Below are 24,986 nucleotides of genomic sequence, written 5' to 3' on the forward strand. Positions count from 1 at the left end.
CCCTCTGTCTGTGTATACATGTACATACATATACACACATATATATTTATATACACATACACACTTCTATACATACATGTATGCATATATATATTCCATTCAACTACACTCATAATGAGAAAAATCTCATGAGTTACAATTATTGTTTTCCATGCAGGAATATAATTAGTTCAACTTTAATAAGTTCCTTATGATTTCTTTGTCCTGTTTAAATTCTCATGCTTCTTGTATTTGAAAATCACATTTTCTGTTTATCTCTGGTATTTTGATCAACAATGCTTGAAAGTCCTCTATTTCATCGGATGACAAATTTTCCCCTGAAACATTATAATCAGTTTTGCTGGGTAGGTGATTCTTGGTTTTAATCCTAGCTCGTTTGACCTCCAGAATATCATATTCCAAGCCATGTGATCCTTTAATGTAGAAGCTTATAGATTTTATGTTATATTGATTGTGTTTACACAATACTCAAATTTTTTCTTCCTGACTGCTTGTAATATTTTTCCTTGATCTGTGAATTCTGAAATATGGCTATGATATTCCTAGTTTTCCTTTGGGATCTTTTTCAAGAGGTGATTGGTGAATTCTTTCACTCCCATTTTGCCATCTGGTTCTAAAATATAAGGGCAATTTTCTTTGAGAATTTCTGGAATGATGATTTCTAGGTTATTTTTGATCATGGCTTTCAGATAGTCCAATAATTTTTAAATTATCTCTTCTGGATCTATTTTCCAGGTCAGTGGTTTTTCCAATGAGATATTTCACATTGCCTTCTATTTTTTCATTTGTTTGGAACTGTTTTATAGTGTCTTGATTTCTCATAAAATCATTAGTTTCTATTTGCTCCTCTTCAGTGAGTTTTTGAAATTCCTTTTCCATCTGGGCAAATTCAGTTCTCAAAGCATACTTCTCCTCATTGACTTCTTGGGCCTCTTTTGCCATTTGCGTTTGTCTGTTTTTCAAGATATTATTTTCTTCAGCATTTTGGGTCTCCTTTAGCAGGCTGCTAACTTACTTTTTATGATTTTCCTGCATCATTCTCACTTTGCCTCCCAATTTTTCCTCCACTTCTCTAACTTGATTTTCAAAATCCTTCTTGAGCTCCTCCATGGCCTGTACACAATTCATATTTTTCTTGGAAGCTTTTGATGAAGGAGTTTTTACTTTGTTGTTTTCTGGTTCCATGTTCTGGTCTGTTTTGTCCCCCCCAAAGGATTCTGTGGTCTGATTGTGCTTCCTTTGTTTGCTCTTCTTGTCAGCCAATTATTTTATTTTTGATCTCTTTGACAAAGTGGAACTCTGTTTCCAGAATGGAGAGAGGTGTGTCCCAAATTGCCGGGGTTTTCACAAATATTGTAAGAGCTGTTTATAGAGCTATGAGGAGGGTGCCCTCTCTACAGCCACCACAACCTATGGCACACTATTGTTCCTCACCCTAGGACCACCACCCAAGACAATGACCCAGATCCAAGCAGGTTAAAGCAAGAGCAATTACCCTCTGAAAGGCACTTGGTCTCCCTACGTTCTGTAGGCAGTAGCTCTGGAGGCAGCCATGTGGCAACAGCTGCAGCAGCTGTGCCACTGTGCAGCTTTTGTCCTGCATGCAGGGGGTGGACAATACTCTTCTGTCATGCAGTTCCAACAGAGTTCCCTACTGATTTTTTACTTTCTTTTTGGCATTTATGAGTTGAGAAGTCTGGAAACTCCCACAGCTGCCAGTGATTCACTCACAATGTCTGCTCCCTACATTGTAATGTGTACCAAATTCTTTATAGCCATAGTGGATTTACCTTTCTGGTATATGAATAAATATATTGGTTTTGTCTTTGAAGAATAGTCTGTTATATCTTGCAATTCAAACAGGAAATAGGGCTCCATATTCATAGCATATGTAGGTATCACATTGGCGATACATCTGGTCATAGTACATGATTTTTGTGATATATTGCTTTAATATTTTGTTTAAAAACTTCATTTATGTACTTATTTAAAATTTTTGCATTGATATTCATTAAGTAAATTGATGTATAGTTTTCTTCCATGTTTTTTTTTTCTTTCCCTTGTTAGGGGATATAACATATTAATGTTTCAAATTGGTAGGACTCTATTGTTTACATTTTCTTGGGGAGGGGCAATTTATATAGCATAGGGATTAATTATTTATACAATGTTTAGTAGAATTTACTTGTAAATTTCTCTGGTCTTGGGGATTTTTTATTAGAGAGTTTATTAATTGCTTGTTCAATTTCTTTTTCTAAGAAAGTTTTTTTTTAAAGAATCCTATTTTCACTTCTCTTCATCTAATTTATATTTTAATAAATATTCATGCATTTCACTTAGTTTGTAAGTTGTACTGGCATGTAATTGGGCAACAAAACTCCTAATAATTGCATCTTCATTGCTAGTTCTTGTACCCTTTTCAATTTTGATTATATAAACTTGTTTTTCTACTTTCTTTAAAATATCAAAATATCTATTGGTTTATCTATTTTTCCCCATAAAACCAGTTCCTACTTTTATTTATTCAATTTTTTTAACTTTCAATTTTTTTAATCTCTCCTTTGATTTTCAGGATTTCTAATCTGGTGTTTAACTTGTGATTTGTAATTTGTCTTATTTCTATTTTTAATTGCATGCCCAGTTTATTGAGCTGCTCTATCTCTATTTTATTAATGTAACAGCTGAGAGAGAGAAATTTTCTCCTAAGTATTCCTTTGGCTGCAAGCCACAAATTTTGGGATGTTGCCTGATTGTTGTCATTCTCTTTAATGAAATCATTGATTATTTCTATGATTTATTCTTTAGTACACTAATTCTTTAGGATTTGATTATTTTATTTCCATTGAACTTTTAATCTGTGGTTCTCTGTCCCTTTATTAAATGGAATTTTAATGGCATTATGGTCTGAAAGAGTACATCTAATATCTCTACCTTTTTTGCATTTGATTGTTAGGCTTTCCCCTCCAATACATGGGAACTTTTTGTGAAGATGCCATTACATTTGAGAAAAAGGTGTACTCCTTTTAATTCACATTCTGTTTTCTCACAAAATCTATCATGTCTAAAATTTCTAAGATTCAATTAATGTTATTGATTTCACTGTTCTTCTTTTTAGGGTTAGCATTATCTAATTCTGAGAGGGGAAAGTTGAGACCAAACACAAGTAGAGTTTTACTGTACAGTTATCCCTGTAATTCATTAAAATTTTCCTTTAAGAATTTAAATGCTATACCATTTAATGTATATGAATATATGTATATATTTATATTTAGTAATATTACTTTGCTGTCTATGGTTCCATTTATCAAGATGTAATCTTTTTCAATAATTTTAATTAGGTCTATTTTTTCTTGCTTTTTCTTTGTCTGAGATCATGATTTGTTCCTCTGCATTTTTGATTTCAGGTGAAGCTCCAGCTTCTTATTTTAATTTGATGTTTTGTCTGTTTTAAGTTTGCTTCTTGTAAGCAATATATACTTTCTGGTTTCTACGGTATTCTGCTATCAGCTTCCATTTTATGGGTGAATTTTTCCCATTCACAATCACAGTTATGAGTACTAACTGAACATTTACCTCAGTCCTATTTTATTTTATTTATGCTTCTCTCCCTATTTATCCTATCCCTCCTCTAAAGTTTGTTTTGCATTTGGCCACTGCCTTCTTTCATCTACCTTCTCCTTCATACCTCCTTTTTTATCTTCTTGCCCTCCTACTTCCCTATTAGGTAAGACAGATTTCTATTATGAATTGAGTATGAATTTATATTTTCCTTCTTTGAACCTATTTTAGATGCCTACTCTCCCTGACCATTTCACCTTCCACTGTATAATGTTTTCCTTGGGCAAGTCATTTAAGTGAGATAATTTCTTCCCATTTTTCCTCTCCCTTCCCACTCATTCCAGGGCACTTTCTCTCTTACTTAACCATTTTATATATCATTCTAAAATAATAAACCAACTCCTTCACTCTCTTTCTCTATAGAATACTTCTAACTTTCCTAATAATGACAAAGTTCTTAGGAGGCACATGTCTCCTCTTCCCTTATTGAAAGGAAACAGTTCACCTTTGTTGAGCACATTATGATTGCTTTTTCATGATTACCTGTTTATTCTTCTCTTGAATAGTTGAAAATCTAATTTTCTATTCAGCTTTGATCTTTTCATCATGAATGTTTAAAAGTCCTCTATTTCATTAAATATCCATTTGTTTCCCTTGAAATAGTACACTAATTTTTTTTTCTGGATAGTTGATTCAAGATTGTAATCCCAGGTCTTAGGATATTACATTCCAAAATATAATATTCAAAACTCTCTGCTCCTTTAATAGGGTAGCTGCTAAATCTTGTATGACGTTGACTGTGACTCCACAGTATTTCAATGATTTCTTTTTTGTCTGCTTGAAGTATTTTATCTTTTAAGTGGGAGCTCTACAATTTAGCTATAATATTCCAGAGAATTCCTGTTTTGGAATCTCTTTTGGGTGGTGATTGGTGGATTTTTTCAATATCTACTTTACATACTGATTCTAGGATATATCAGAGATGTTTTCCTTTATAATTTCTTGATATATAATATCTAAGCTCTTCTTTGATAATTATTTCATGTTAATCCAGTAATTTTTTAAATATTCTCTTCCCAATCTATTTTCCTTAATCTTTTTTTCCCATGAGACATTTCACATTTTCTTCTATTTTTTAATTCTTTTGATTTGATTTTATCGTTTCTTGATATCTCATGGAGTCATTTACTTCTTTTTGCCTATTTATAATTTTTAAGGAATTATTTTCTTCAATGAGCTTTTGTACCTCTTTTTTCATTTGGTTAAGTCTGAATTTTAAGGTGTTATTTTCATCAGTCAAGTTTCTATCTCTTTTTACTATTTGGCAAATTTTGTTTTTTAAGGTGTTTTCTTCAGAATTTTCTGTGCTTTTAATTGTCTTTTCATAATTTTCTTCCTTTGATTTCATTTCTTTACCTATTTTTTCCTTTATCATTCTGATTTTGAAAAATTTTAGCTGTTCTAAAAATACTTGTTGGGCCCGTGTCCAAGTAACAATTTTCTTTGAGAATTTGTTTTAAGCTGTTTTTGGTTTCATTGTCTTCTTCTTAGTGTGTGTCTTTGTCTTCCTTCTCACCAATGTAGATCCAAACAAAGAGGTTTAACCATAGGAAGCCCACCACTGTCTAAAGGTTTAGGAATTTTTTGTAGTGCTATTTTTAAATAACTAGTTTTGGGGGTTTGATATTTTCAGTGCTTTCAAGGAATGTGACCTGAGGAAAGGTGTGGTCATGACTCTCTTTGTATTTACTCTGATACTTACCTAGAAACAGCCACTAATCTCTTGGGAATGGAAGTGATATTGCACCTCAGGGCCTCTCTACCCTTTGAAACAAAAATGTTCCTCTCTCCCCTTGAACTATTATCCAGAAGTGGTTATAGGCAATGCTGTTACCAAACGGTTGCTCCTTAAAACTTCCACTCCTTTTTGACCAAAAATGCTCCTCTTTGCTCTTTAACCAAAATCCGGAATTGGGTATAGTCAATAGAGTTGTCAAACAACCTCTAGTACTATATCCAGTGTTAGCATAATAGTATTCTGCAAACTCTTTCTATTCAGTTTCTTTTTTTTTTTTTAAAGCAATCGGGGTTAAGTAACTTGCTCAAGGTTACACGGCCAGTTATTACTTCTGGGTGTGGTGCTGAGTATCTGAGCCCAGATTTGATCCAGGTCATCCCGACATTGTAGCTGGTGCTCTTACTCACTGAGCCACCTGGCCGCCCCTAAGCAATTGGGGTTAAATAACTTGCTCAAGGTTACACAGCCAGGTGTTTCTGGGTGGGTGCTAAGTGTCTGAGCCCAGGATTCGATCTCCAGGTCTTCTCAACACTGGAGCCGGTGCTCTTACTCGCTGTGCTACCTGGCTGCCCCCTTTCTATTCAGTTTCAGTTCCTTTTACTGTCTCTGGCTTGATAGCTCACAAAATTGTTGCTGCTTCTGTCACTACCACCTAGACTGATGTTTTATCCACATGGGTTCTGGGTCTCCTTCCACCCCTATGTCATAAATATCTCTTTCTTACTTCCTAAGTTGAAGTTGGGTTGAAATAATATCTCACGTTGACCTTTTGTTGGATCTATCATGCCAGAAAATGATCTTAGGTGTTATTTTAAAGTTGTTTAGCAGGAAATATTGAGAAAGCTCAACTGAAAAATCCACCATCTTGGCCCAGCCCCCAGAAGTCCTGACATCATACACTTTCTATATGACCATCGGAAAATCACTTAACTTTTCAATTGCCCAGTGAACTCTCTAAAATTATAGACTTTGTCAGAGATGCTGATCTGCAAAGATAGGAATTTCTTTACCAGGATTTCCCTACATCAAGGAAAAAGCAGATCTAGGCCAAAATAAAAACAAAACAAAAAACAAAAGCTCCATCTTTAAAAAGTTCTCCTTCATAATGCTACCTCATAGTAGCTGGCTCAAGTGCCTAGGACATCTTTTGTTTGCTTAAAATTTTTGTAGAGGCAAATAGTTTGTGATTAAAGTCAGCATTCTCCTAATGCTACTCCATGTCTATCATTTGGAACACAAAAATCTCAGAAGAATAAGAATTTCAGGTGACTCAAGGAGGAAAATGCACCTTGAGCAGGAAAAGAAAACTGTAATGGATTGTCAACAATGCCTGATCTTTTTTGTTGTTGTTCATTCATTTTCAATTGTGTGACATTTTGACCCAATTTAGATTTTTCTAGGTAAAGAAACTGGAGTGATTTGCTATTTCATTCTCCAGCTCTTTTTACAGATGAGGAAACTGAAGGAAAAAGGGTTAAGTGATTTGTCCAGGGTCACACTGCTGGCAAGTATATGAGGCCAGATTTGAACTCAGAAAGATGAGTCTTCCTGGCTCCAAGGCAAGCATTTAATCTATGGTGCCTCCTAGCTGCTTCTGATTTACCCATAAGGGAAGGCATAAGGAATCATTTTCATGGATAAGTGTGGTGGTTTCAGGAAGAGAATTGTTCATGAAGCAATAGTCAGCAAGGAATTTAGGGCAGATAACTAGAGGAATCTTTTATCATATTTGGTGCATGTCCTATGGAAGATGTACAGAAAGAGATGGAAGAGAATTACTTAGGATGAAGAAGTGTGGCAAAGCTGGAACCTGTACTGAGAAAAGTAGTGCCAGAATCAATAAAAACATAGATCCAGATTTTGAAACAATTCAGATTTTGTGATATACTGGTATATATGATATTTTATTCTATCGAGAGTCATAGATAATTTATTTGGCTTTATTTTCCTAAACTGGAAGTTGATTTTTTTTCACTTTGTGATAACTTTTAATTTCATTTTTATTATGCTTATGCAGAAATTGTTATGTTGATCAAAATTGTCTAGATTTGCTATGTTTGTTTTTGCTGCATATTTCTAATGTGGCAAAAGCCACGTAAGCGCCAAAAAGACAATGAATGAATTTTAAAAAAGCATCAAATACTTATCATGTCCAGGAGTTATGTTAAATCATGAGAAACAAATAGAAAAAAGAGATGGTCCCTACACCCAAAGAAATTATGTATAAAGGGAGGAAACAAGAAAGTAATAGTCCTTGGCTTCAAAGAGATGGCATTCTGAATCTGAAGACAACACATATAGAGGTTTCTAATGATGTCTGTTTTGCCTAGACTGTTCTTTGTATTGATTTGTGTCAACTAAAAGGAAATGTTGTTTTACTGTTCCTCATTGCAAAGGTATTCCCCATGTATTTTATTCAGTATTTTTGATCTCTCTTACACATCAAAACCCAAGGCTAAATTTTAATGTGAACTCCTGCTTCAAGAAATAAACAAACAAAATAAAACAAGAAAATAAAACAGTTTTCTTAAAGTCAGAAGGAACTTATACCTAGGATTATAGTATCATAAATATAGAGCTGGAAAAGACCTTTTTATCTTTGCAGATAAAGATACTGAAGTCCAGGCAAGAAAAGTGACTTTACTGAAGGTAGTAAGAAAAATACCAAGGCTTTTGTTCCTTTTAGATGTTTTCATTTGAAAGAGGTGATTTTCCCAAAAGTCATTGTGCTTTCTGATCAATATGTAAGCTATTCATTAAAAATATATATTATTCTGTTGATAAAATAATTAATCATATTAATAGAAATGGTTAAATAAGTTTCATTTATTTATGATTAGGTTTGAAATAGTACTGTTGCACTTGGCAATATTGCTACACTTAAGGTCAGGGTTTTGAATGGAAGGCCTCTTTCCTTCACTTTCTCTGTGTTTCAACCTGTCAAGGGAGAAATTAAACAACTGATGGTCATTGCTGCCCTGGCATTTACAAAGCAGCAGGGAACACTTTGTATACTCAGACTTCTCACCCTGAGTGTGTATGTGTGAGATACAGATGTTGGGGAGGAGGAGTAGGAAGGGAGGGAGGGAAAGGGAGAGAGAAAGACAGACAGACTAACACAGAAAGACAGAGGCAGAGAGGAGAGAGACAGATACACAGAAAGAGACCAAAACACAGTCAGACAGACACAGTGTTAGACAGAAACAGAGACAGAGAAGTAAGTGATGGTAGTGGTGCCTGAAGTCTTATAGTAGAAAGAGCATTGGAACTGGTATTGATTGACTTGGGTTTGAATTCTGATTCTGCCACTGACTACCTATGTATACTTGAATGAGTTGCTATACCTCTTTTATGCCTTAATTCTTCAGATTTAAAATGAAAAGATTACTATTCAGCTTAAAGGGTTCCTATGATGAAATGACATTAATTTATAGATACCTTTTCCCCTTATTTCTGTCCAGGGTCCCAATTTCCCATCCTCAGTGTCATTCTGGGCTCTTCACTCTCTGTCACTGTGTCTGTCCCATATTCATCCAGTTGCCAAGTCTTCACAGTTCTAACTTCACATCATCTCTTGCATCTCTCCACTTCCATTCCCTCATACAATCAGTACCATTGTTCATCGTCTCTCATGTGGGTGGACTAATATGATTTATCTGTGCTTCTAGTATCTTTGATCTCTCATCTGTCATCTACACAGTTGCCAAGTTCCTAAAGCAGATAGGTCTAATCATGGTTTTACATGGTTTAGAAAGCTACAGTGGCAACCTATTGCCTCAAGGATAAACTATAAACTCATGTTTGGCATTCAAACACCTTCCCTACACATATTTCAAAAGTAATCTCACATTGGGCACTACACTCCTGTAAAGGAAGCCTACTTTCCATATATCATAGTCCACTTCCTGATTCTGTGCCTTTATCTAGGCTGTCTTCTCTGCTTTGAATGCTCTATTCACTTCAAATCCACACTGGGAATAATAATTCTGTTCAAGTTTCAGCTCAGGTCACATACTAGAAGAGGACTTTCCTGATCATCCCTTTTGTTAGTGGATATTTTATTAAACAATCTAATTAATATTTTATTTTTATATTATATAATTACAACATATTTATTATTAACAAATCATATTTTATTATGCTTATTGACTTGAACTGAGGTATTTGGTAATTCAAGAATATTATAGAGGCATCACTTGTTATTGAATTGGTGCTTAATATACTTCAGATGTTTTGTGTCAGTGACTGGTTCAATAATTTGTCTATCTGACTTGGACCACCAAAGATAATATATTAAGATATTATTAGATATATAAGATATATTAATATAATATAATATTCACTCAAACAAGTTTATTTAGGATTTAGTGTGTACACAGTACTATGCTAAGCATTCATGGTGATGTCTCATTTGAAGAAATAGTTCCTATCTTCAGCACTATGTAAGGGGGATAAGACATAATACAAATCACTATGATGCCCAACATTATGGTGGCATGTGCCTTAGACAATTGTGAAACAAATTGCAATGAAGTAGCCACTTTTTATACCCAATTGTTAGTACAAAGTTGACTATTTAGCCAAACAATACTATTTGTAGAAAGAGAAGTTGGGTATATTCTACTTTCCCTACATCTTTTCTGCCTCATTGTTTCTGGGGTCTCATGTCATGGATCTGTGTCATGGACATCAAAGCCTAATCAAAAAGGCACTAATCTTCTGTGTAGAATAATACCCACAGTGAAACTTAATGTACAGTTCAATTTAGGAAACATTCATTACGGACACATTATTTGCCAGACACTATGTTAAATACTGGTCATACAAAGACAAAAATGCAAGTGTTATTTTCCTCATGGAGCTAGTATTCTATTGGGGAAAGTGGTAGAGGTAAGAGATAGGCAAATAAATGAATACAAAATATTTACAAAAGTCATTTTCTTTAAAATATGGAATACATTAAAGGGTCATTAATATGAGAAAAGTTTAGCAAGACAGATTGGAGACAAGTGATAGAGAGTTTGAATAATAGAGCAGTTTCTCTTTGATTCTAAAGGTTATGGGGAAACTATGAAGCCTCTATCATGGGTAAGTAGTTTGGTCAAACCTAAATTTTGGAAATATAATCTTGTAGCAATTTTATGAATGTATTGGGGAGCAGAATGAGGCTAGTGAACTAATGAATCAATGAATGAATGCAATTGGGGAAAGGCAGATATCAATAAATAAATAGGGAGCACCAGAAGATAAGTCATGGAGGAGCTAGAAAAGAAACTTGCCAGTTCACCATTTGTCCTCAGACTGGTCCCCATTACCTCTTTGCATGCAAACATTGCAAGTAAACCCAGATATCTAGGGCTGATTTGAATTCGTAAAAATTCTATAGAACCTAATGGATGATAAAGCATAAGTTGGAGAGTGAAATAGATGATGGAAACAATTCTAGTAAAGCATTTACTCATTAATCATTGAACAGACTCAAGGTAATTTTGATCGTTTCTCCATGAATAGTGTTTTGATAATTCAAAAACTTATACATGTACCTATGAAGTCTGTGTCAACAAGATATATATTGGAGTAACTGTATCAGCAGAGCCTGGTAGCAAGACACTATTATTTATTAGTGGATTAATTTAATTCCTAGTAGTGATGGCACCTATTTGTTTTCAATAAACTGTTTTCTATTATAACAAATTCTGTGTTGATATTTCTATATTCAAATCAACATTTAATATTCTGATCCACATATGTTGTATTTAACTAGGACATTCTCTGAGTAGAGGTCACACAGATTCTGTTTATACAAATTTATCACCAATTTTTAAAGAGTTTCTGCTTTAGCTAACTTTAGTATTCAGTTGAGTTGGCATTACTCACATAAAATATGCCATCAATGAGCCTACCGTCTAATGTTAATTCATTTCCATTTGAGATGGTAGACAGAACTCCTGCATTTTTACATTCATTGTGTACAAAGTCATAGGAACATTAGAGGTCACCCACCTCAACATTCTTATTTTACAAATAAGGAAACTAAGAAATAGAAAGCTTTAGTGACTTGCATATGGCCATAAAACTAGTAAATATCAGAATTGGTATCTGAACCCAGGTTTTCTTGGCTACAGGTCATATGCCCTATCAACAAGACCATAATGACTTTTATTATGCCATGATTGGACTTCTTTGTAATATTTGATTTTATAAAACTCAATCACATCAGGATTTCAAACACCCTGGGCACATGGGTGAAGGCAGTAAAAACAAAAACAGAGAAAAAGTAACAAAAGTAACCAGAATGATATTCAGGGCCTTTCACTAGGGAGAGTGAAAGACTCTATGTTTACATGAAAAAAATAATCATAGGTTTTTCATTGGTAATATTGATGTTGATATTGATAAATGATGACATTAGGGAAAAGGGAAAGAAATAAGAACTTATACATGTCTATTATGTGCCATGGACTGTATTAAACATTTTACAAAAATATTTCATTTGATCTTCATACAACTCTGTGAAGTAGGTCCTACCATTATCCCCATTTTATATCTAATGAAACTGAGGCAGGCAGAGGTTAAGTGACTTTCCTAAGGTCACATAGCTAGTAAGAGTCTGAGGCCAAGTTTGAAATCTTATCTTCTTCTAAGGTCCAGTGTTCTATCCAATATACCACCTAACTACTCTAGACCCTTGCAGTCTAAATAGCTGAGATTGACTTTGCTATGCAACCCTCATTTTATTACTTGTTTATTTGCTAAAAATATCATTAATCAGTCTCATATTAGAACTCTCAGATGAGCAATCTCACTGCTGACCCAACATTGTACTAATAAAAGGCTATCAGGAAATATTGTGATAGAGGACAAAAGAAGTCTTAATTGGAATCAGAAAAATCTGATTTGATTCACTCCTTTAACACTATGTAGCTCTATGTAAATTAATTTCTTCTGACCTCAGTTTCCCCATTTATAAAATAAGGTGATTGATACTGCATTGTTGATGGACTTGTGAATTGATCCAATCATTCTGGGGAGAAATTTGGAAGTATACCCAAAGGGCTATAAAATAGTGCATACCATTTGATCCAACAATGCCACTACTAGGTCTGTAATCCCAAAGAGATCACAGAAAAGGGAAAAGGATCCACATGTACAAAATATTTATAGAAACTTTTTTTGTGGTGGCAAAGAATTAGAAATTGAGGGGATGTCCATTATTTGGAGAATGGTTGGACAAGTTGTGGTATATGAATGTAATGCAATACTATTGTTCTATAAGAAATGATGAGCAGGCAGATTTCAAAACATCCTGGAAAGACTTACATTAACTGATGCTGAATGAATTGAAAAGAACAAGGAGAATATTGTACACAGTAATAGCAACATTGTGTGATGATCAACTACAACAGACTTAGCTCTTCTCAGCAATACAATGATCCGAGACAATTCCAAAAACTCATGATGGAAAATGCTACCTATATCCAGAGACAGAACTATAGACTCTGCATGTAGATTGAAGCATAATACTATTTCCCCTTTTCTTTTTCTTTATTGTGGTTTTCCCTTTTTCTTTAGATTCTTCTTTTACAACATGATCAATGTGGAAATATGTTTAATATAATTGTACATTTATAGCCTATATCAGATTGTTTGCTGTATTGGGGAGGGAAGAAAGGAGAGAAGGAGAGAGAAAAATTTGGAACTCAAAATCTTACAAAAATGAATATTGAAAACTACATGTAACTGAGAAAAAAATACTATTAAGTGAAAAAAGGATAAAATCTTTTAAAAATGAGGTGATTGGACACAATGATTGCTAAGTCTTTTCCAACTCTACGTCTAAGAGTATATGAACATGCATGATTTCATTTAAAGCAAATTAACAGAGACTAGATTTTGAGAACAATTTATTTATTCAAATGAATTTTTAAAACTATAATAGAAGTTGTAAGAGAATTAAGATTGAATTCTATATTTAATATCTGTGTGACTGCTTTACATTATATTAACTTATTTGAATATTTTTTCTTCTTTTTAGTATAATGTCATATTCATTAATGTTTTCATAGAATAGGGAAGCATCATCCAAATCACTAAGCAATAGCAAATTGTGAGTAATTGAGACTTCAAGGTGGAAGACAAGATATTTTCATCCTTGTGACCTCTCACATCTCTCTAAAAGTAGAATTACATGTTTGAGATAAAAGTAGTTTCAACTGATTCCATAGCCTTAGAAACCAAGAAACTTAATAATATAAAAACCAACGAATTAACAGTAGAGAAGGTTAGTCCACAATCCCTAATATAGTCAATCATTGCCACTTCCCAGTTGTTCCCTCAGAAGCTACTTGAGGCAGAGACTTTGGGTGGTGAAATATCTATGCTGGATATATACATCCGTCTTGGGAGGGGACTGAGGTATCTTTGATATCCAGCCACAAAGATGACCACAATCAAAGAACAAGGAGTCAAAAAGTGATCAATAGTGGATTATGGTAATGGAGGGAGACTAAAGTTACCAAAGATCTCAGGAGGAATTAAAAAAAAAAGACCTTAAGCTTAAACGGATAGTAATAACAGAAGACAATATAGCCTCTAGATCAGCTAAATGAATTTGGAGAGATACACACACATACATGTCTATGTTATGTATGTGCATGTATATATATGTATGTATATGTATAATTTATACACATATACTTAATCCATGTATGTGTCTATAACCATACATGCATGTGTATATACATATATGTCTGTATGTATATGTACATATGTTTATATATTTTAAGACAAATGAAAGTGAATTAACACCTGCTGAGGCAAAGGAAGTTGTGACTTTCCAAGAAAGTATGAGACCATAGTAGGATATTCCTAGATGATGTACAAGAAAAACTATGAATTATTAAAGCTAAATTGATGGCCTACAAAAGAGAAATGAATGTCATAATAGAAAAAAACAACTTGAATCAATAGCAACAAACCTTGCCAGGGAAACAAAAAAGAACATATATGATTTTTTGTACAAGTACATAAAAATGAAGGACATTTTGGAAGAAGAGAAGTTAAAAACAATTACTCTAAAAGAAGGTATGATCTTCATATGAGCAAAGCATATTAATCTTGAAGATAGAATGCAGGGAGAAAACTAAATGCCAAAGGAGAAGTCAAACAGGGTAAGTAAAGAAAAGAGAACATATTATTATTCAAGGAATAATACAAGGAAACTGAAGAGAACTTCTGAACACTGAAAATAACCTGTCAATACACACACACACACACACACACAATTAGCAGGAAATAAACAACAAAACCATGGTCCAAAAGACACATAGTGATTAAATTTAACAATTTTGTTGACAAAAAATTCTTTAAGAGTTAAGAAGAAAAACCCTAACTATGAAGGGAAATGAATTTTATATAACATAAAAGTATTTTGCACACACAAGAAGCCACAAGAGGGAACATGATAATGTGTTATGAAGAGCAAAGAAGATTAAGTTATACTCCAAGGTAAATGAAGCTGAAAACATTAGCCTAACTACCATCAATGAAAAATTATGAATGTTTAACAGAAAAGGTATATTAAACACTCATACAAAGAAAATTAGACCTGAAAAAATTCTTTGCTTTTCAAATACCTCAGAAAAGAGAAATATAAGAAATGTAAAGAAATATACCAACAAAAGACAACAAAAACAAAATAGCAATAAATACACTGCTGAGATTTCTTTCTCAAAGTAAACAGAGAGACAAGGATGAAAGTGGAAGTCAAGTAGGAGTGATGAAGAAACTGGTTTGAAATATAACACCCCACCTACAAATGAATCCGTCATTGTTGTGGTACTAAATTGTAATATGCAAGAGTCTTCTAGCTCTTCCATGGGAGAGAGGAAAAAAGATCTTTGGGGAAATGTGATATACTCTGATCAAGTAAAAGTTTAAAATGAAGGGAAAATAATTGTGTGTATTGAAATCAGGTACATTAATTACTCTTATACCATCAGTCTCTTTAAGCATTTTCTATTTAGGCCATAGTACATTAATTGATTCCTTGTTTTTTTTTTTTATTATTGTGTACTATGTCAGAGGGAAAGGAGATGGTTGATGTTCTCATGATTTTCTGAGATGTTATTGACACCAACTTTTAGAAGGACTACTGACAAATTTTAGTAGGCACCTGCAGGAGCCCAGCCATGATTGGAAGGGACTTTGTGTCCTTTGTGTGTCAGTTGAAGGAAGTGGAGATATTTAGCTTGGAAAAAGCAAGACTTGGTTTGGGGGTACATGATAACTCATTTTAGTTCTATGAAGAACTACCATGTGGAGGAAAAGTTTTATTGATTCTCACCCCAAAGTGAGATCTAGGAAAAATGCATAGAATTTAGAGGAAGATTTTAATTCATTGTAAGGAGTAATAGCCTAACACTAAGCAATATATGAAAAAAAGTTGTTCTATTGTGAAAAGTTTTACTTTTGCTGGAGATATTCAAGGAGAAAATGGAAGATGACTTGTTATAGAGGAGATTAAAAATTGGGTAAGATTTTTGAGTAGAGGATCTCTAACATGTCTTGCAAATCAGATTGTGAGATTCTATGTCAAGAGAAGGAAATGTGTATTTTACTTATTTCTATTGTCCTCTCATCTTGGGCTTGAATACACCAAACCACATCTAAAGCTGAAACATTGAATTTCTTTCTGATGCTAAAACAGTAGACCCATTCCATCTATTCCTGTTAAAGCAGTTGTTTCTTGATATTAATTACCAATTGCACAAAGGAGAAATAGGATTTAAACTCCTTGAAGTTGGGAACTGTTTTTCTTTTTATCTTTCTATTTCTAGTTCCGATCACGGTGATTTACAAATAGCAGGCATTGTCTTGTCTTACCTTGTATATATGTGGATACATATTATGTAATAATTGATTATGTTCTTTGCCTTTTAAAATTTATTTGTTGAACTACAGGTTTCTTGATCTAATCTGTAAGGAAGAGTTCACTGTTGGGGAAGGCAAGTCCACAATACTGGAAAGAAAGGGGGTGCCTGAGAAGCAGGCATTGTGGTGCTCACCTAGTACCTTTTTGACTCTGACTTTCAATTATTCAAGAATTGAATGGCTGTCCCCCTTTTCTGGATTATTCAGGACTCTGTCTTGTTGAGACTGCTCAATTTTATTTCTGAGGTCTTCCCTGCTTCTTCTCAGGTACCTTCATCCTCCCCCAAAAGACTAATCCTTTGGGAGATATGATTTTCATGAATTTAAATAATTCTATTTAAATATGTTTTATTTTCTTCATCTGTAACATGAGGGGTCTCTGAGGTCCCTTCCAGATCCAAAGTCATGGGATTTCATGACCCTAAGCAGCTTTAGGAAGCCTTTAACCAACTTTGCCCCAGGAATGTTTATAACAGAGTATAAAGAGTTTAAGACACCTAAAATACAAGGTACAAGAAACTGTTGAGAATAGTGAATGACAAAATTCTTTATGAGGACTTGAGGCCTGAAAATGAACTATCTCCCTACATTTTAACTTAATCTTACCTTATCCCATCATAGTCTACTTCAACTATTTGTAAGAGGTAGCCCTCCTGCTCAGCTTCAGGCTTTTTGAAGGAATGTACTTGAATATAATAGAAGCTTATTAAGCAGATGTTAAATTAATGATAATTATAATCATCATCATAAATAACTCCATACATTTGTGTAGAATGTCAATATTTTTTAAAATATTAGCAGTAGTTAGGCTAAAGTGAAGGCCACCCTTTAGGGGCAAGAGTTGAAACTTGGACATGGTCACTTACCAAGTAGGGATTTGAGTAGACTCTGATGCATCACTAATGAAGAATTTAACAGGAGAAAAAGCCTCTTCAAGAATGTTGACAGAAAGACACATGACAAGAGAAAAAGGTAGTCAAGGGAAGATGCAAGATGGCGGCGTAGAAGCAGGAAAACTTCATGTACTACCCCCATAGCCACCACAAATACCTATAAAATATGATGCTAAACAAACTTTAGGGCTACAGAACCCACAAAATGACAGAGAGAAGCAAATATCCCACTGAAGGCAGCCCTGCAGGCAGACAGAAAGTGTCCATTGCAGCGTGCTTGGAGTAGAGCCCAGCCCTTCATAAGCTGATGGTTTCAGCTTCAAGGGTAGCCACAACCAACTGTAGGTGGAGAGTGGATCACCACCAGCTGTGGTGGTATCCAGAATTATCAACCCATAAACGCCAAAGACAAAGTGAGGGATCAGTGTGGTCTTTGGGAACAGGGGGTCTTGGAGTGGGTCCAGCCTCTGCCCCTGGAGGGAGAAGCAGCTGAGGTGTAGTAGTCATGGCAGCATAACCACTTCAAAGGTCCTGCCCTGCAGATTGTAGAGGGACCAAGCAACCGTTCTGAGGGGTAATTGCTCTTGCTTTAACCTCGTTGGATCTGGATTTCTCTTTAGGGTGGAGATCCTGGGATGTGTGACCAGGTGACAGAGCTGCTGGAGGCTTTATAGAGGGCACACACCTAATAACTCTAGCAGCTATGAAAACCCCAGCAATTTGGGACAATGTGAATTATCTCTTTGGAAAAACCACTGACCTGGAAAATAGATCCAGGAGAAATAATTTAAAAATTATTGGACTACCTGAAAGCCATGATCAAAAAAAGAACCTATAAATTATCCTTTAAGAAATTCACAAGGAAAATTGCCCTGATGTTTTAGAACCAGAGGGCAAAATAGATCTTGGAAGGATCCACCAATAACCTCCTGAAAAAGATAACAAAAAGAAAAGTCCTAGGAATATTATAGCCAGGTTCCCGAATTCCAAGATCAAGGAGAAAATATTAAAAGCAGCCAGGAAGAAACAATTTGAATACTGTGGAACCACAATCAGGATAACACAGGATCTGGCAGCTTCTACACTGAGGGATCAAAGGGCTTGGAATATGATATTCCAGAGGTCACAGGAGCTGGGATTAAAATAAAAAATCACCTACCCAGCAAAACTGAGTATCATGTTTCAGGGGAAAGTATGGTTATTTAATGAAATAGAGGACTTTCAAGCTTTCTTAATGAAAAAAACAGAGTTGAATAGAAAATTTGTTGTTCCAGTACAAGAAGTAAGAGAAGCATGAGAAGGTAACAGGAAAAAGAAGTCATAAGGAACTTATCAAAGTTGAACAATTTACATTCCTACATGGAAAAAATGATTAATGTAACTTATGAAATTTTTCTCAGTATGATAATAGTTTAAGGGAATAAAATGTATATATACTCTCTATATATATGTATATATATATTTGTTTACTCAGATATAAGTCCATATAGGAGGATATATGGGCATATGAATACATATATGAGTTTGTGTATATACGTGTACAGGTATTCATATACAGAGGGCACAGGACCAATTGAATAGGAAGGGATGATACTTAAAAGGTGAAATTGAGAGGTGAAAGAGAAATATAATGAGAGGAGATGGGGAGAAACAGAATGGGGGTAAATTATCTCATATAGAAGAGGTAAGGGAAAACTGTTTCAATGGAGGGGAAGAAGCAGAAGGCAAAATGGAATGGGTCAATCTTAATTTTGCTTAATTTGCTTTAGGGTATCTCACCCTACAGGAGAGTAGTGGGGAAGGGGATGAGAGTGGCAATGATGGAAGGGAGGGCAGGTTGAGGGGGGAGGGAAGTTAGAAGCACACACTTTTGAAATGGGACAGGGTCAAAGTAGAGAATAGAACAAGTGTGGGGCAGATAGGATGGAGGGAAATACAGTCTTTCACAATATATCCAGTATGGAAATGTTTTGCATAGCTACACATGTACAACATATATTGAATTGCCTATCTTCCCAGTAAGGGTGGGTGATGAGGGAGGAAGTGAAAGAATCTGAAATTCAAAGTTTTAAAATCAAATGTTTAATAAGTATTATTATTATTATTATTTACATGCCACTGGGAAATGAGATATACAGGCATTGGGGTATAGAGATACATTTGCCCTACTTGAAAGTCAGAAGGGGGATGGAGGGTGATATAGGAGATAGCAGATTGGGAGAGGGGTTATACAGTGGGATGGGCCACTTTTGTGATGGTGGGTAGGGGAAAGACAGGGAGAAAATTTGTAACTCAAAATCTTGTGGAAATGAATGATGTAAACTAAAAATAAACATAAAATTTAATTTCAAAAAAGAAAAAAGGTAGTCAAATCATGTGTAGAGGAGGAGTAACTGATACCCAGCCCAGTTTCTCCATTCCTATCCACATTAACATAAACAGAACAAAGAAAGGTCCTCAGCCTGGCTGGTAGTGCCTGCAGAGAATTTATGGAGGACCTGTTAAAATTGCTTTTTATATGTAATTGGAAAAAAATAAAATAAAATAAAAAAAATTTGTTGGCAACACTAGATTACAAATAAAGTACTTATCTATGAAATCTGCCATAGTATGGTTACATTTTTGTATAATTTCTTAATTGGAAACTTGCTAATCAAGTTATAGAAGGTTTAATTAAACTTGAATCTCCAAAAAACAAACTTTAATTATGATTTTTTTGTTCTGGGTTGGCAAAATCATTCTACCCCACCCTGATTGCTTGATCTCATAATAGTAAACCAAACGTTGTTTTTAAAAAGGCACAGTGTCAGAATCTATGACCACAAATATTAAAATATTTTCACTTTGATCCTAATTTTCAGCTATTTTTTAGATTTTCTGAAGAGGTCTAGAGGAACTAATTGACGGAGGTTTTTATAAAAATGCAGTTATTTTGAGGGTTAAACATTTTGGTGGGTTTGTAGAATGATAATTTGAAGGATGAGTAGTATCTATTTTTCCTCAAGTCATAATAGAAATCCATGATGTTCAGGTGATTTAACCATTCTCTGGGTGTTGCCTGACAAGAAAGACTATCACATCTGGGCTTATGGGAGTGAAGGGAGTTGAAAAGGAGAACTGTAATTTGTTTTTGAATGATAAGCCTTACCTCGTAATGGCCTAATACCTGATTATGTAACCTGGTTGCTAGAAAATTACAGGATATTGAATTAGAAATGCAGGGCAGGCAGCAAGACTCTTTAAAGGTACTTTGGAAAATAGATTGCTTGAGAGCTGTCCCTAAGCTGCAAAGAGGGACAGTGTACCTTTGTTGATATCTTGGCTGGCTCTTTTCTTTTTCCCTGGAAGCAGGGGTTGGGGAATAGATCTGCAGTCCTTCCAGAGCTCAAGGCAAAGGCTATTGGAATCCTGCCCAGCTAGGGTATGTCTGAGAGGAAGAAAAGGAAGGAGCCAAGGACTAACAACACTTTGAAAGCAAGGCCTGATGCTGCAATTGAAGAAGATTGGACCATCTTTTCTGAAATAATCTAGAGAACGTGGATGGAGGAGTGGATTCTAAATGAAGGGAAAGGGGCAGAAAGATCTAGGACAAACCTGAAATAACTGTGTAGTTCAGCCTGTACCCCATAAGGTTTTAGATAAGAAAACATAAATATGCCAAGGTGTTTTCAGATATGCTGACACAATGTTATTCTGTTCTTTGCATCATAGAAATGAAACTGGAATGAGACTTGTAAATCATCCAGTCCAAAGGATGAGGGAGCGGAGGTCCAGAAAACAACAACAAAAATAATAATAAACGACCAAATAATGACTCAAAATGTGTACATAATAGGTGAGAACTTGAATTTGAATCATGTACTCTAACTCAAGATCAAAAACTCTCAACTTCAGCAAACTGCCTACTCTAAATTCATCTAGCAGGCATCCTTTATGATCTTTGATTTAATGTTTGTTTTTTTTTAAATTTTGAGTAGTATATTCTTTTTTTTCTTAGTCAACTTTATTATTTAAATTATACAAAAAAATTACTTTGTTTCTGTTCCTCTTTTGAAGAGCTTGGGATTTCGATGGTGATTCTTGAGCTTTTTCATCGAAGCCGACTTCTTTGTCCTCAGTGCATTACGGGCCCATCCACCTCCATCTTCTCTCCTCTTCTCATAATGCCATTCTCTCTTGAAAGCTGTGTATCATTGTGTTCAGTGTCTGTCAAAGAGTTCTTTGTGACATCTCCATTCTCACCTGGGTTCTTCTCGGTGAACAGCTCAGGTGGGTATAAGTCACTCATGCTGTCCTCATTCTCGTCTTCTTCATCTCTGGACTCAGGCTTCCAGAAATCCTCCCTTGTTCGGGGCTGCATGTCACCATCATTCAAGACTTCCCATCTCTGTCTCTTTTGCAGCAAGCAGGCAGGAACATATTCCACACCCTACTTCTGACACTCTTCATATTTGTGCAGAGCCTTTTGGTAGCGCCGGCCCTGGACATGACGTAGGATGTGCTCTGGAAGTCTGTGGATGTGCCGAAGGGTGAGTTTGCAGAACATTTGGTGTGGATTCTTGGTGCTGGGAACGATGTGTGGCTCAGTTTTCATAGTCAAGGATCTCAGTGGTTCTCATCAGCCTCTGAAGCTTCTTACCACTGGTATAGGCCTGGAGGTCTGAAAGTCGGCTGGGCAATTCATGGCCTGTCAGTCTGCACATTACCTTGGCCCCACCAGGGCACAACTGCAGCCCGGGGTGGCCCCAGAGAAATTCCTGCACGTCGGGTGGGACCTGGCAGTCGGTGCTGCACATGGCTCCGAGGGGAGGAGAAGGGATCCATGGCCCAGGCACTTGAATAGTATCTTCTTAAAACCTATTTATGTGAACTATAATTCTAAAAGCATGAGGTAATGCAAGCTTTTTTTTTATATACTAGGTTCCTACATGCAATTAACTTCAGACTATCTTCTGTGCACGCTGACCTTTTTACAACTTTAGTATTTATTACTAAGTGACAAGAATAACCTTTGAGTAGATAGTAATTTATTGCCAAATATTTCTTATTTCCTGTGTATATTTTTATCTTGAAATTGCTCTACATTTTCAACTTTCCGTTAAATTCATTAAGTAGAAATTTACGCTTACTTTTTTCTTTGTCCTATTTTATTTCAAATTAGCATCCCATTAAAATTATTGCGAAAAGATTGTTTATTGTTTTTATCCCCTTCCCATTCATATTTCACCACATCTCTGAGGAGCTCCAAGTAATTCCCAAAATTCCTCTTGCATACTGACAATAATCCTATGAGACAGGTAAATATTAGACAGACTCTTTTTTGGACTTCTCATCAGTACCAAGAAGAAAATATGGCATGGAGTTACATTAGGCACTGGATGAGATTTTAAAAAATATTATTATTTGTTCTTATTTTGGAGGGGGTAGAATGAGGAGTTTCCAAATATTTCTTAGCTTTAGTTTTCTTGTTTAATGAAATTAAAATCCTAATTTCTGTCCTTACTGTTTTCTTGATTATTTTATCCAAAGTGACCAGATACAGAAATCTATTTGGGGAAAAGATAATATATAGATGCAGACTTAATATCAGAATAATATTAGTGAATTTCAGAATATCAGTACAAAATGGAAAACAAAATTATACCACATAACAAAAGAATTTTGTGGAAAGGAAAGAATAATCATATTTTCTTTTATTTCCATAACAGTGAAGATTAATAGTCATTACTACCAAATAATCATGTTCTCGGTGTTTTCATCATTTTATTTGGCACTGAAAAGTTTTTAGTAGTACACCACCAACTTTCCATTTTTGGTTTCTTTATTTGTTATTTTTTCTTTGTTTCTCTACTCCCACCAAATTGCATTATTTGTCCTGGGTACACCAATATGCACCTTCAGTTTTGCCTGGAATAGGTTTGAAAAGTAGAAGCACTAATGCATCTGTCCTGAACTACTCTATAGTTCTGCCCCTTATATAACATTCCTTATATTGAAATTGGTAGACATATAACCTGAGAAAGTATGATCACATGGATGTTTTGGGTGAAGAAATAAGATATTGCTTATATATTAGAAATTTATCAGATTTTTAAAATTGGTGTAAAACATATTTCTGTATTAGCCATTATATAAAAAAAGCAAGAAGCATAAAGAAAGTGAAAAAGTATGCTTCAATCTAAATTGAGAGTTCATTAGTTCTTTTTCTGGGGGTGGATAGCATTTTTCATTATGGTTCCTTTATAATTGACTTTCATTATTGTCTTAATCAAAGTAGCTAAGTCGTTCACAGTTGATTATCTTTATAATATTGCTGTCATTGTCTATAATGATCTTCTTATTCTACCCACTTCACTTTACTTCAGTTAATGTAATACTTCCAAGGTTTTTCTGAAACCATCCTGCTCGCCATTTCATATACCATAATAATATAATACTATTACAATCATACCACAACTTGTTTAGCCATTCTCCATTTCATGGAAATCCTTTTGATTTCCACTTCTTTGCCACCACAAAATAGCTACAAAAAACATTTTTTTCAAAATAGGTTGTTTTACTTCTTTGATCTCTTTCGTATATATACCTATCAATGCCATTGCTGTGTGAAAGGGTAGGTGCAGTTTTATATTCCTTTGGGCATAGTTCCAACCTATTCTTGAGAATTGTTGGACCAGTTGAACACCTATACCAATAGTACATTCCTGCTCTTGCTTTTCATTTCCCCTCTATTATTTATCATTTAGTTTTCTGTCATATTAGGAAATCTTATGGGTTGTGATGCATCCCCTTAATTTCTAGTTCTTTGCTGCCAAAAAAAAGGAGTTGCTATAAGTTGTTTTGCACACATAGGTACTTTTTTTCCTTTAATATGGGTTATTATTTAACAGATTCATTATTGAGCAATTGCCAAATCAGACTCACTTCCCAGCAGCGGTATCTCAGAATAACTTTCTTTTTTTTCAAATGCTTTATTAACTTCTGATTTATATCTTTCTTTTCCACCAGATTTTGAGTTACACATTTTCTCCGTGTTTTTCCCCTACCCACAGCCCCCAAATAGCAGTCCCACAGGATATCCCTCCTCCAATCTGCTCCCTAAAATATTTTCTCCCATACTTCTTTTGACTTTTCCAGTGGATGTCTATGCCCCAGTGGCTTTATATCTTATTTTCCAATTGCATGTAAAATAGTATTAATAATAGTATATATATATATATATATATATTGAATATTTGATTTTACAACTTTGAATTCTAGACTCATTCCCTTCCTCCCTTGTCACCCACCCTTACTGGGAAGATAAGCAGTTCAGTATAGGTTGTACATATGTGGCTAATGCAAAACAATAACATAGTAGATATATTGTAAAAGACTGACTATATTTCCCTCCCTCCTATCCCACCTCCCACTTAGTCTATTCTTTACTTTGATCCCATCCTTTTTCAAAAGCGAGTGCTTCCAACTTCCCTGCCCCCCAGCCTGCCCTCCCTTCCATTATCCCCCCTCTCATCCCCTTCCCCCCTACTCTCCTGGAGGGTGAGATAGCCTATTTAGTGTGTATTTCATTCCCTCCCCAAGCCAAATTCAATGGGAATAAGGTTGACCCATTCCCTTTTGCCTTAATATTCTTCCCCTCCATTGTAACCATTTTCCCTTGCCTCTTCTATATGAGATAGTTTACCCCATTCTCTCTCCCCATCTCCTCTCATAGTATTCCTCTTTCACCTCTTAATTTCATCTTTTAAGTAGCATCCCTTCCTGTTAAATTGGTCATGTGCCTTCTATGTATACCTGTAAACATA

The 24,986-nt window shown here is 35.0% G+C and overlaps 1 pseudogene; it reads right to left on the reverse strand.

Annotated features, from left to right (window-relative positions):
• Positions 1 to 21,209: 21,209 nt before the first annotated feature.
• LOC138144074 (surfeit locus protein 2-like) lies at positions 21,210 to 22,012 on the reverse strand (annotated as a pseudogene).
• Between the last annotated feature and the right edge of the window lie 2,974 nt (positions 22,013 to 24,986).

Source organism: Petaurus breviceps, unplaced genomic scaffold, assembly GCF_028583685.1.
Source record: "Petaurus breviceps papuanus isolate PSGF00001 unplaced genomic scaffold, PetGlider_PUasm1.0 90686, whole genome shotgun sequence".
NCBI lineage: Eukaryota > Metazoa > Chordata > Mammalia > Diprotodontia > Petauridae > Petaurus > Petaurus breviceps.